This window comes from Vigna angularis, chromosome 6, assembly GCF_016808095.1.
Source record: "Vigna angularis cultivar LongXiaoDou No.4 chromosome 6, ASM1680809v1, whole genome shotgun sequence".
Lineage (NCBI taxonomy): Eukaryota > Viridiplantae > Streptophyta > Magnoliopsida > Fabales > Fabaceae > Vigna > Vigna angularis.
Window position 1 is genome coordinate 9,461,861 of NC_068975.1, and position 14,748 is coordinate 9,476,608.

The 14,748-nt window shown below is 36.3% G+C and overlaps 1 long non-coding RNA gene across 2 annotated transcripts; it reads right to left on the reverse strand.

Annotated features, from left to right (window-relative positions):
* Positions 1-1,234: 1,234 nt before the first annotated feature.
* LOC128197449 (uncharacterized) lies at positions 1,235-10,484 on the reverse strand. 2 transcript variants are annotated; one of them, XR_008250055.1, is made up of 4 exons: positions 10,277-10,484; positions 9,971-10,084; positions 8,079-8,192; positions 1,235-1,271 (listed from the first exon to the last, which is right to left on the reverse strand). It is a non-coding gene; the product is annotated as an uncharacterized LOC128197449 (long non-coding RNA). The 2 variants fall into 2 exon arrangements; XR_008250054.1 differs by lacking the exon at positions 1,235-1,271 and having other exon boundaries at positions 7,838-8,192.
* Positions 10,485-14,748: the final 4,264 nt, after the last annotated feature.

Consider the following 14,748-nt stretch of genomic DNA (forward strand, 5'->3'; position numbering starts at 1 on the left):
GTGGTCAGCGAACTTCACCATCTTCTCCAGGGCACCATTTGAAGTTTGTTTTTTTTTTCCTTCAATATTTCTCACTACAAGAAAAAATTGAATTACATACAGCCAAAATCCGTATATAAGGCCCAAAATTCGTATATAACACTTAGTTACATACGACTTAGATACGGGCAAAAATCTATATATAAAACTGTCGTAGCTATGTTATATACAGATTTATCTGTATATAAGTTATATACGGATATATCCGTATATAAGTTATATATGAATAAATCCGTGTATGTAATATATTAAAAAAATAATTTTTTTACATACGGCTAAATCCGTATGTAACATACAATAGAGAAAAAAAATAATTTTATTTGTAAAAAAATAGAAAGCTTTAAAACAAACAAAGAAACTTACAATTACAATATTATATAAGGTTATTGCTATTAGTTTCAACTTTCAACAAATGTAAAGAATTTATAATATATAATTATGCTTAAAACAAATAATTAAAACATAAAATTTTTATTGAAAGACTCTATAAATAGAGTTCAAAAAAAACCGACCCTTGTACAATATAGAGTTTAATATTAACTAAACTACAATTTACACCTAAAATATAATCAAGCTCTATTAAGAAAGAAATTCTGAAACAATTGTTGCTAGCTCTGTAAATGTTGCACAAAACAAAGGGAGGGGATAAGAACACAAAGGAAGACCTTCTTCATGCTTGATGGAATCTGAAAACAAAGGGAGGGGATAAGAAATGACATAACTATAGTAGACTTCGATTATTGGTCATTGGAAAAAAAACTAGTTAAATAATATTTCAAATAGATCTATTTGTCTTAATGTATAATATTTCAAATAGATCTAAACACATGGCAGATAAAATAAAACATTTAAGGTATAAACATTTGTAATTGCTATGCTTCATCACCCTAAAATGGGTAACTTTTACATAGTTCCAGAAAGAAGCACAAGTGGGATTAAAATAGATTATACAACCTACGTTTTATTAGTGGCTGATCAAGGAATAGCAAAGCCCTATGAAAATAGTACACCTCGTCATTATAAAACTATAGATATTTATGTTACTTATTATTGACTCAACCTATGTTAAATAAATAAATACTGCATGTTAAACAATAACATAGCCTTATGGAAACAATCCTTTTTATTAGTTTTAAGTTTTCAGAAAAATAAATGTTTAATTTCATACCTCTTGCACTTTTTCTTTCCTTCTCTGTTTCCTGCTTGCACCTTTCTCCATGACAAAGCAAGCTCTGGAGATATATCATACTTGTTACTCCTTATATAATAAAAGTCCAACAAAGCTTTAAAATGAAAATATTATAGGTAGAACTCGTTAAGACATTCAAATAAAAAATAATACTCCAAGAAAGATGGGTAAATTGATAATGTCATTCAGAGGATACAAGTTGGACAGCTAAAATGGAGAAAGGCTTTTGAGAGTTAATTGAGATCACAAAGTACTTAAAAAACTCAAAGTTCTATAATATTGATATAAATTATCTATATTAAGAGTGTTCATCTACCAATCCAACACAACATTGTGATAATTAGATTGAAATTAAAAAGCAAAAGGAATGAAAAAAAAGTCTTTTTTCGTAAGATTATTATGAACTAACATCTATTTTTATGTATTAACCAGGACTTTGTCACCTATGGTATATTTTCTTAAAATATTATCTTTAACTTAAAATTTGAATTATGTTGTGAATTACATGGGATGTGTTATTTGATGGAGAATTAATTTGTGCATGTTAGAATAATTATTGTTACATATCATCATTAAGGCTAGTCTGCTAGACCAGTAATGAGTAGTACCTAGTTCTGTATCTAGAGGTCTAGTGTAGACTCTTGGTGTGCCATGTACTCTTGCTTTTTCAATATATATAGAAGATAATGAGAGGTATCTGTTAAGCCCTCAAGAATATATTTTTATCACTTTTTAATCTCAAGTTGGTATCAGAGCAGGATACTTGCTCTGGTTTCTGTCCTGGGTTGTCTACCAGCATTGTCATTGTCGTTCGCATCTGTTCGGTGCTCTTTGCTGTTGTCCGCGGTTGTCTTGTCACTACCTGCAGCTGTCAACTGCAGTTTAAAGCTCTTCAACTTGGTTCTCTGCCATCTCACATCTGTCCGCCGCTGTCCACCACCGTCCGCCGTCACTGTTTTGTCCGGCAACCACTGGATCTGGTTCGTCTCTTCACGCGATGACCAACCCCACCGGTGCCGGAGTCCGATTCTCCTCCATGCTCCGTCACGCGCCGCTTCTTTGTGCGCTGCGAACAGGCGCGTATTGTTCACGCGTCGCCCTCTGCCCGTTGGAAGGTCACCGCGACACCTCCATAGTTGTCGCCTAAGCCTCCTTTCTTTGTTCTAACACTCCCCCTTGAAGAAAACCCTAAGAAACCCTCTCGGTTTTTTGGTTCCTCACTGCCGCATTTTTTCTTTCTCGTATTTTTGTCAAGAATGACGTCTGGAAGTGTTCTTTCTTTCTCTAGAAGTGCCTCCATTATTTCCGGAAAGCTAAACGAAAAGAATTATCTGTCTTGGTCTGCTGCCGTGGAAATGTGGTTCCTCGGTCAAGGACATTATGACCGCCTTGAGCAGGATGGAAGCCAAGTACCTTCTGAAAGGCTGAATAATGGAAACAAGCAGATTTCCAATTGTGTTCCCTATTGTGGCAATCTGTGGAACCCCGACTTTTGATATCTCTTAGAGCCTTCAAAACATGTCACTCTTTTTGGAAGAAAGCTCAAAGCATTTATGCTAATGATATTCAACGTCTTTATGATACAACAAACAAACTTGCATGTCTCAAAATGACAGACCATGATATGGTCTCCTTCATGACTGAAGCCCAAGCAGTTGTGGAAGAGTTGTGAATGCTCTTGGAAGTGGAATCTTTAGAAGACATCAAGAAGAAGCTTGACAAGTATTATATGGTGATGATTCTCCGTGCTTATGTCTCAAAATGTGGTTCCTCGGTCAAGGACATTATGACCGCCTTGAGCAGGATGGAAGCCAAGTACCTTCTGAAAGGCTGAATAATGGAAACAAGCAGATTTCCAATTGTGTTCCCTATTGTGGCAATCTGTGGAACCCCGACTTTTGATATCTCTTAGAGCCTTCAAAACATGTCACTCTTTTTGGAAGAAAGCTCAAAGCATTTATGCTAATGATATTCAACGTCTTTATGATACAACAAACAAACTTGCATGTCTCAAAATGACAGACCATGATATGGTCTCCTTCATGACTGAAGCCCAAGCAGTTGTGGAAGAGTTGTGAATGCTCTTGGAAGTGGAATCTTTAGAAGACATCAAGAAGAAGCTTGACAAGTATTATATGGTGATGATTCTCCGTGCTTATGTCTCAAAATGACAGACCATGATATGGTCTCCTTCATGACTGAAGCCCAAGTAGTTGTGGAAGTGTTGTGAATGCTCTTGGAAGTGGAATCTTTGGAAGACATCAAGAAGAAGCTTGACAAGTATTATATGGTGATGATCCTCCGTGCTTTACATCCACATTTGAATCATATCAGAGATCAACTTCTGAGAAGTCATGAGGTCCCTTCCTTGGAAGCCTTGACCACACGTCTTCTTCGAGTTCTAGTGCCTTAATCTCAGGAAGCTCATGAAACAATGGAACCATCTGTCATGGTTGCCACGCGAGGAAGAGGAAGACGTGGCACTAGAGGAGGAGGATGTGGAGGTCGGGGACGTCCATAGTGCACTTACTGTAAGAGGGTGGGTCACACTCAAGAAAATTGCTACTCTTTGCATGGTTTTCCTTCAAAAACCGCCAATATCTCTAACCGCCAATATCTCTAAGGCTGAAACTCCCAGTTTCGACTCCAAGTTTCGACTCCAAGTTCACTGAGGAAGAGTATCAAGAGTATCTGCGATTAAAGTCTAACAGCTTGGCCCAATCATCTCAATCCCGAAGTACATCCACAACTTGCATTTCTCAATCCATGGAAGGTCAAAATTCATGGGTAATTGACTCGGGTGCTTCTGATCACATCTTTGGTAATACCTCATTGTTCTCAACCCTTTCCCTCCAAGAAAAACCCCCTTTCATTACCCTTGCAAATGGCTCTAAAACTTGTTCAAAGGGAGTCGGTCAAGTCTCCCTGTCTCCCTCTCTCACTCTGAAATCTATTCTTTTTGTCCCAAACTGTCCATTCAATTTACTTTCCTTAAGTCAGTTAACCAAAATGTTACATTGTTCAATAACTTTTGATTCAAAATCTTTTGTTATACAGGAGCGTGGCTCGGGGAGACAGATTGGAGAAGGATATCAAGCTGAAGGTTTATACCATTTTGGATCTCGTCCACGTTTATCCTGTGTTGCAGCTCTTCCCCCTAAAGTGTTACATGACCGATTTGGCTAACCTCACTTGTCAAAGTTAAAAAAAATGTGTCCTGAACTTAGTGGTCTTCAGACTTTAGAATGTGAGTCTTGTCAACTAGGAAAACATGTTAGATCTATCTTTCCTAAATAGGTCACAATCAATGTGTAATTCTAGTTTTTCTATTATTCATTCTGATGTCTGGGGACCTAGTCGCATCTCTTCTTTTCGTTTTAGGTATTTTGTTACATTTATTGATGAATATTCTAGATGTACCTGGGTTTATCTAATGAAAAATAACTCTGAATTGTTACCCATCTTCACATCCTTTTTGAATGAAATCAAGAACCAATTTGGTCAAGTAATTAAAATCTTAAGAAGTGATAATGCTAAAGATTATTTCTCCTCCATTTTTTCTGTAATCCTTAGCTCCCATGGTATTTTGCATCAGTCCACTTGTCCTCATACACCCCAGCAAAATGGTATAGCCGAAAGAAAAAATAGACACTTAGTTGAAACTGCTCGTACCCTTTTGCTTGGTGCCCATATTCCTGTTCATCACTGGGGGATTCCATCTTAACTGCATGTTTTCTTATTAATAGGATGCCCTCCTCCTCTCTCAATAATAAAGTCCCTTTCTCCATTCTCTTTTCCAATGATCCTCTCTTTCACACCCCTCCTCGAGTTTTTGGTTGTGTCTGTTTTGTTCACGACATGTCTCCGGGGCTAGACAAGATCTTCGCTCGTGCGATCAAATGTGTCTTTTTAGGCTATTCTAGGCTTCAAAGAGGGCACCGGTGTTACTCCCCTGAAACCAAGAAGTACTACATGTCTGCCAATGTTACATTCTTTGAACAAACACCTTTCTTCTACCCATCTGTTCAAGATGTTCATATCCTCCAACAGGTCCTTCCTCTTCCAATGGTTGAGTCAAATATCTCCAATGTCTCAGTCAATCCAAGTCATGCTCAAGGTCCTCCCGAACCTTCCTCTCCACATATTGATATCTTCCGCCACAGTACCCCGATGGGTAGTCCTCTTCCAAAAAATGGTGCATCTCCTCCTTCAGATTCTTCTCCCTCACCGCCTCCTGCCATGCCTCCTGGTGAAAATGATTCTGGTTGGCCCATTGCTCTCAGAAAAGGTACTCGTTCCACTCGAAACCCTCATCCCATTTATAATTTTCTTAGCTATCACAAACTATCGCCCTCCTTTTATTCCCTTTTATCCTCAGTGTCTTTTGTGGTTATACCCAAAAATGTGAAAGAAGCACTTGATCATCCTGGATGGCGACAAGCCATGATTGTAGAAATGTATGGTCTTGACCACAGTAATACTTGGGAGCTTGTGTCACTTCCCCCGGGCAAAAAGGTTGTTGGTTGTCGATGGGTATATGCAGTTAAAGTCGGCCCTCATGGTGATATTGATAGGCTAATTGCCCGGCTAGTTGTAAAAGGGTACACTCAGGTTTATGGCCTTGATTATTGTGACACCTTTTCTCCCGTGGCCAAGATGACTACCATTCGTCTTTTCTTCCTAATGGTAGTCATTCGTCTTTGGCCACTTCATCAATTGGATATAAAAAATGCCTTTCTCCATGGTGATCTTGAGGAAGAAGTTTATATGGAGCAACTTCCTGGGTTTGTTGCTCAGGGGGAGTCTGGTATGGTTTGCAAATTGCACCGATCTCTATATGGGCTCAAGCAATCACCACGTGCTTGGTTTGGAAAATTCAGCTCCACTGTTCAAAAATTTGGGCTAAAATGCAGTGAAGCAGATCACTCAGTCTTTTATTATCATTCGTCTCTCGGAAATGTGTTTACTTAATAGTATATGTTGATGATATAGTCATTACAGGAAATGATACTGCTGGAATATCTCAATTGAAGGAGTACTTGTGTAGACATTTCTAAACCAAGAATCTTGGAAGCCTCAAATACTTCTTAGGCATTGAAGTAGCTTAGTCAAAAGATGGAGTTGTAATCTCCCAAAGGAAGTATGCTCTGGTTATTTTGCAAGAAACAGGCATGATTGATTGTAGACCGGTTGACAGTCCTATGGACCCAAATCAAAAATTAACAGCAGAAGAAGGTGAGTTATTCTCTGACCCGGAGAGATATAGGAGGCTAGTTAGAAAACTAATGTATCTCTCTATTACAAGGCCGGATCTATCTTTTGTAGTTGAAGTGGTTAGTCATTTCATGCAAGCTCCAGGTGTTGGACATTGGAATGCTATCATTCGCATTCTAGGGTATGTGAAAAGGCTCCCGGGCAAGGGCTGTTATATGAAGAAAAAGGAAGCCTTCAAGTATCAAGATATTGTGATGCCAATTGGGTAGGTTCTCCTATTGATAGACGATCTACTACTGGATATTGTGTTTTCCTTGGAGGAAACATTATCTCATGGAAAAGTAAGAAACAGAATGTAGTGGCTCGATCAACAGTTGAAGCTGAATATAGGGCAATGGCGTCACTAACATGTGAACTTATATGGGTGAAGCAGTTCCTTCAAGAGCTTAGCTTCTGTGACATCCAGAGTATGAAGATGTATTGTGATAACCAAGTTGCTCTTCACATTGCATCAAATCTAGTGTTTCACGAGAGAACTAAACATATAGAAATTGATTGTCATTTTGTTCGGGAAAAGTTATTGTCAAAAGAAATATGTACTGAGTTTGTTGGATCAAATGACCAACTTGCAGATGTGTTGACCAAGTCATTAAGGGGACCTCGGATTGAGTTCATTTGTTCCAAGCCTGGCACATACAATCTGTATGCTCCAGCTTGAGGGGGAGTGTTAGAATAATTACTGTTACATATCATCATTAAGGCTAGTCTGCTAGACCAGTAATAAGTAGTACCTAGTTCTGTACCTAGAGGTCTAATGAAGACTCTTGGTGTTCCATGTACTCTTGCTTTTTCAATATATGTAGAAGATAATGAGAGGTATCTGTTAAGCCCTCAAGAATATATTTTTATCAGTTCTTAATCTTAAGTGTGCATTTCAATACTACATCATTTATTTTAATATTTCTAAACTCTTTCAAAATGCCAAAAACCAATGCATTCTACCTCATAATACATTGGATTGGATTGAAATGAACTTTACAATTAAGGTGTAAAATCAACAGAAGATCAAATCACAAAAACTAATAAATTTTTGAAAGAAACAGGTTCAGTGACAGGCTTAGAATTTTTTCGGAATGAGATTGTGGAAGTTACTATTATCGATGGCTGGGCAAATAATCCTACCATAATTCCTTGGAACAAAGACCTCTTAATAAGTAAATAAATTAAGGTCAAATAAATCAAATAAAGAACTGAATTCTTCATGTTAACAAAATTATCGAAGAAAGTGAATTATTTAATGCTATACAATACTACCTCACTCTCATGGAGAACAAATTAATATCCTTATCAAGTGTATCAAGAAGTATAAAAATAAATGTTACTTGGAGTAAGCCATCTAACACAAAGAGTACACAACTAATAGAGAAAATTGTTGGAAGTCCCACATCGACTAGAGATAAGGTCAATTCATAGTTTATAAGTGGGTGCAAACCTCACCTTACAAGTCGGTTTTGTGGGGTTGAGTTAGGCTTAAAGTCCACTTCTAACAAAAATAATATGCAAGGAGTAAGCCTTATACCAACTAAGGAAACAAAACGTGAGGCTGAAGTTCCTGGTTCAAAATTAAGAGCCTTACTGTGTAGGGAATCTGGATGCACAGAGGATGGTAGCCTACATCCAAGAGCTCATTTTCCCACATGGAGGCTCATGAGTGTGCTTCCAAGTACATCTCAAGCAAATTAAATGAAACCTGCAGCAACAAAATAAGTTGAAAGGATTAATAAGTTATTCTTGTGTTTACTGCTATAATTAATTAAAACATTAAACAATGCTACAAAGTTCACTTGACAAAGAAGTTGAAAAGGATCAAGTTACATCAGTCAAAACAAAGTTCACTTGACAAAGAAGTCAAGTAAAACTTCTTGCAAAAGTATTACATCAGATATATCAAAACACCCTCTTCATAAAAAAAAGGAACGAAAATATCACAAATTATTTTTTAAGACTAAGAATGCCATAAAAAAAAGAAATAAACAGATTGAAGCAAATATTAAAGAGAAAAGAAAATAGTTTTAAAAAGAACTTAGTTCAGCATTTACCTATAAGTAATCATTGGGCATATCTTGCCCGGTATGTTCTGCCTGGCTAGTGGTGACACATTTCCACAAAGCATTAGAGTTGAACAATTGAATCTAGTTGCTAGGTTATTAGAAAAATTTCTCAAGCAACTGGAGTTTAGTTCAAAATTAAGAGCCCTTCCTATGTAGGGAATCTGGATGCATAGAGGCTGGTAGCATAGGGGTTGTTGCTCTCTAAGTTTCATCTCTTAGTTAAAAAAGTGTAAACATGAACAAAAATATAAAAATCAAGCATTAAACAACTCCCTTCAACATTTAATTTGTTGTGGGAATCTTTTACTTAAATGCATCACACTCAGAGTAATGATTAAGGTGTCAAAGTGATTTTAAATTTGAATATTAATAACAAGGGATTATTTTACAATTTCTTTAATCTTTGTAATTTTATTAAATTATCTTGAAATAGAAAAAAAAAAGTCTTTGTACCCAATTGTTTCGTACAACCTTAGCTTTAAAACCAAGCAAAGAATAAAATTTCTCAATCATCTGTAATATTCAATTAATTTCATCATGTCTCTTCAAAGGACAAGGGGACATGAGAAAATATGAGAACCAAAGTACTTGATTGTACTTATAAAAAATAAGAAGACCCATTAAGAATTAAAAAACACTAATATGTGGAATAAGAAGACCAACTAAAATAAAAATTGAATGAACTAAAAAAGATAGTATAGCTTTGATACAAATCCTAGCAAAATTTAGATTTATAACCATTAAGATTATAATTAAAAAACACTAATCTTTAGCATACATGTAGTTTTCCTCAAATTTAACACACGTTTGTAGAAGTGTGTGAAATGTTCTAAAAAGGTCCCTTGGGCTAATCTGTGGAATTAATTTTATATTTTGCATAAACCCAATAGATATGTAATGATATCAAAAAGGTCCCTTGCTTACCCAGGATTTTAGTTACAAAACACTATGATAGAAATTGGTTCACCTAAAACTAATCTTAACCATCTATGTAATGATATCAAACAGCTAAGATCAATTTTCTCTTGATACACCTTACATGTCCATAATAGGAACATTCTCTTGCCATACCATGGCATGGTTTACTATCCATCCTTATCCATAAAGCCAAGGGCAAATCTCCAGCAACTTATGTTAACACAGTAAAGCTTAACTAACATAATTACTTCTACCATATAAATAAAATCTAAGCACCATTCCATACCTCCACTGCAGTTTAACTCCTGTTAGCGTTCTTTTTCTTAGTAGTCAGTTTCAATCACCACAAGTGTTATTTAAATAATTATTAATAAGTTTCTTTTTAATTTCTCAACCAGTAACAGCAGTATCATTCAAAGCCATAATTATCCAAACAAAAAACAAAAAAAAATTAAAAAACCGAGAGACTACTACCAAGAAGATGAACACGCGAACTAACCTTTTGTAGTTTGGCTCTGCTCTCATGATCAATCTTCGATCTGGGACCTTTGGACGCCATCGCGGAAATCAAAACGCAAGCACGAAAAGTATATATTTTTTACTGCAACAAAAGCTTTAAATCTTGGGCGATTAACAAGAGGAAATAGATGTAGAAAAAAGAAAGTCGTGCAAAATAGCTTTGCGGGGAAATAATAGAACCTTATCGTGCGAGAAATTGCATAAATCGAAAATGGATGAGAGAGAAAGAGGATTATGGTTTTTGCAATTCAAAAATTTAGCTCAATCAGAATTAAATATTACTTACCAATTAACCACGGTGCTAAGGTCGCACAATGATGGTTCGAATGAGGGAAAATTAGAGTTTCAATGCGCGACCTACGAAAGCTCAACGAAAGAGAACCGAGGCTCCATTAAAGGGGAAAGAGGTTGCAGTGAAAGAGAAAGAAGAATAGGTTTAGTGGTGGGATTGAAGGAGGCTGAGTGGCTCGACCCTTTTTCCAAACGAGAAATGGTTTCAGCGCGAGTGAGGAAGAAAAAAATAGGGTTGGCCGACTTTTTCTGTATGCATTCTAAATAACTTAATTTTATTTATTTATTAATTAATTATAAATTCGTATATAAAATTTGTATGTAACGAATCCGTATATAATATTCGTATGTAATGTTAACACTCCGGAAAGTGTACCGAATCGTATCAAGTAATAATAAATGGTAAGACCAAGTATCGTTTCCCTAGAGACTCACGGCCTAAACAGTTATGTGATTTCTTGATTAAATTAGACTTGTAAACGAAATCATCATGTTTAGATTGCGGAAAATAAACATGAATGCAAGTGTTGATCAATTGGATTGAAAGAGAAAAAATGAATGATGTAAAATATAGAATGATGATGTTGTTGGGGTTTCCGACTTATCCTATCCACTCTCATGTATCTATGAATTCATCTTCTTCATTAATGTTAATGCCACTTTCTAATTTACCTTAAACCCGATGTCTCGGTGAAGAAAGCCTAATCCTAATTACTAGTTCACAATGTCTTGTCTCCCTAGCAATTAATCATGCATTACATTCGCACGGAAGCTTAAAGGCAACCGATCCTCCTATTCCTATGTCTAGGTAATATTGCTTCCGGGAGAATTTCCCCAATTCTAGATTTACCTATATGTGTCCATATTGATGACATCAATGATCATGCAATTGAATGAATTAAACAAAGCATACATAGAGTATAGAGGAAAAACCCTAACAATTAATGAAGTAAAGCATATATAATCAAGAATCAATTCAATATATGAGAGTTTCAAAGGATTACATTGTTTCCCCATCAACAATGGAGGTTTAGTTCACCATAGACATGGTAATACTTAATGAAAAGAATGAAAGATAGAACCCTAAAAGTAGAAGATCGGAGCTTCCGCATCCAAAATCCGCCTCCAAGGGGTGAAAGGAGTGTATTTTCGCCTCTTTCTGTCCAAAGATATCAACCCTAGGTCGACTAAACCCTTATATAGTTTATTAGAAATACAAATAATTGGCCCAAGCTCAAGAAAACAGCGCTTAGCGGTAGAGTTGCGCTCAATGGTATGTGCAACACTCAAAGTGACGCTCAGCGATGGCGCCCAAGCGTGAAACAATGCACTTAACAACAGACTCTGGCACTCAGCGGTGGAAATGCCGCTCAGCGGTGGCTGCGATTCTTGAATTAGCCCTCAGCGATTGAGCTTAAGCGTCTGATAGAGAACTTAATCAGCAAGCTTGGCGCTCAGCGGTGGTTGCGATTCTTCTTTTGTGCACTTTTCCTTCCTTTCCTGAGTCCAACTCCTTGCTACTTCAACTTCGTTCATCCAATTCCTCTAAATTCCTGCCAAAACAAGAAAAAACAAGCATAAAACCCATTCAAGCTAGTTTCTAAGTCATAAAGGGTGTTTTTTATGTCAACATTAAGTATGAAAATAACGGTTTTTCAACCGTTATCATGTAACATTTTCATTATATATGGATTCAAATCCGTATATAATAATCCGTATATAAAACACAATTTTCTTGTAGTGTCTTACGTATGATATTAAATGTTCGTGTTCGTGTTTGTGTTGTGTTTGTCGATTTTGGACGTATGATATATGCATTACGATATATATTTGTGTTCATGTACATTTACTATGATAGTTTTTTTTTCCTTCAACGTATGAATGGTATTTTTTTTGGTTCTCAACGTAAGTTAGTTTTTTTTTCGTGGATTCTTTGCTTTTAGAGTAGTACTATGGATCGAAGCTGGATTCATCATTATCGTATTAGTGAAGAGTATGAGCGAGGGGTTTTTGAGTTCATAGAATCTGTTAAAGAACATGCAAAATGATTGAACGTGGCATATTTTAGCCCTTGTGTTCATTGTCTCAATAAAGTATATCAAGATTGTGACAACATCTATGATCATCTGTTCATCTATGGAATAATGAGAAGTTATACAGTTTGGACTTGGCATGGGAAAGTACTATATAAGAAAACAACGTTAAGAGGTTCGGATTATGTCGACGAATGGATGAGTGATCATTTAGAAGAAATGGTACGTGACATTAGCGAAGAGAATTTTGGAAGAGCTCCTTTATACGATAATCTTAAGAACAATTTAGAGCAAGAGTTGTATCCATGATGCATCAATTTTACAAGGTTATCAGCTACTTTGAAATTGTTTTGTTTGAAAGCAAGAAACGGATGGACTGATAAAAGTTTCACGGAATTGTTGGAGTTGTTGAAGGGGACGCTTCCAGAAAATAACACGTTACCTATCCATAATTACGACGCGAAGAAAATTCTATGTCCAATGGGTTTGGAATACCAAAAGATATATGCATGTCCGAATGAATGTGTATTGTATAGAGATCAGTATGCTTCAATGAAGGTGTGTTTGACGTGTGGTTCATCACGATTTAAGAAGAAACTTCATGGAAATAACGATAAACACAATGAAGGTCCACCAACTAAGGTCATGCGGTATTTACCTATAGTACCTAGGTTGAAACGATTGTTTTCTGTTAAAGAAGATGCGAAGAATCTTATGTGGCACGTTGATGGAAGAAAATGTGATAATCTTCTTCGACACCCAGCTGATTCCCCCCAATGGAAGAACATTGATGGCATATTTCTAGAATTTAGTGCTCCAAGAAACTTAAGACTTGCACTTGATACTGATGGTATGAATCCTTATGGAAACTTAAGTAGCAAACATAGTTCATGGCCAGTTATGTTGATGATTTACAATCTATCTCCTATGTTGTGCATGAAGAGAAAATACATTATGTTGTTTATGATGATATCGGGTCCTAGACAACCAGGAAATGACATTGATGTTTATCTTAAATCGTTAATTGACGATTTAAAAATGTTGTGGGAAGAGGGCGTCGAGGTCTTCGATTCATATTCAAAAGAAAAATTTCGTTTTCGTGCAATGTTGTTTTGCACCATAAATGATTTGCCAGCATATGGGAACTTGAGTGGTTACAGTGTTAAAGGTCATTTTGCATGTCCAATTTGTGATGAAAATATTAGTTATCTTCAACTGAAGCATGGGTAAAAAACGTGTCCACAAGACACTGAAGATTCCTTCCTCGAAATCACCCTTACCGTAGATTGAAAAAAGCGTTTAATGGAAGTCCTGAAGATGATGTAGTGTCCAGACCCCGTAATGGGGAAGAAGTATACAACCAGGTGAGGAACATTGATATTGTATTCGGAAAACATAAAAAGAAGACCGTTGAGAAAAACATTTGGAAAAAGCGATCAATATTCTTTAATCTTCCATATTGGTGTAAACTTGATGTGCGACATTGCATAGACGTGATGCATGTTGAAAAAAATGTATGTGATAGTGTTGTTGGGACTTTACTAAACATTAAAGGAAAGACAAAAGATGGAGTGAAAGAACGACAAGACTTGGTTGACATGGGAATCCGTTCTGAGTTACATCCGCAATCCATAGGAAGATGTTCCTATCTTCCTCCAGCTTGTCACACTCTTTCAAAAAAGAAAAGCAATTTTTTTGTCAATGTTTACATAGTGTGAAGGTTCCACAAGGTTATTCCTCGAATATTAGTAGCCTTGTTTCTATGAAAGATTTAAAGTTAGTTGGTTTAAAGTCTCACGATTGTCATGTCTTAATGCAACAACTTTTACCAATAGCAATCCGAGCCATATTACTTGCCTCTCTTAGAGGTATTCTCACACGTTTGAGTTTGTTTTTCAATGTCATTTGCGAGAAAGTTGTTGATCCTCGACAATTAAATGATTTGCAAAATGAGGCCATCAAACTATTGTGCCAATTGGAAATGTATTTCCCATCCTCATTTTTTGATATCATGGTTCATTTAATTGTCCATCCAGTGAGAGAAATTCGAATATGTGGGTCGGTTTTCTTGAGGTGGATGTACCCAGTTGAAAGATATATGAAGATCTTAAAGGGATATGTTAAGAATTAATTGAGACGGGAAGCTTCAATTATAGAGCGCTACATTGAAAAGGAAGCCATTGAATACTACTCAAGTTATATGCCAAGTTGTGAACCAATAGGACTTCCAAACAATAGACATGAATGCAGACGTGAAGGAAAGGGAGTTCGAGGAGTCGAGATTGAATCTGTTAGTGGAAAAGAAGTTAATCAAACTCATTTCTACATTTTAAACAACACAGAGGATGTTATTCTTTACATTTCACAACACAAGACATTTACTGATGGGTGTTGATGAGAAGGTTTGCACTTACTCATGAGTGTTGGAAGAGTT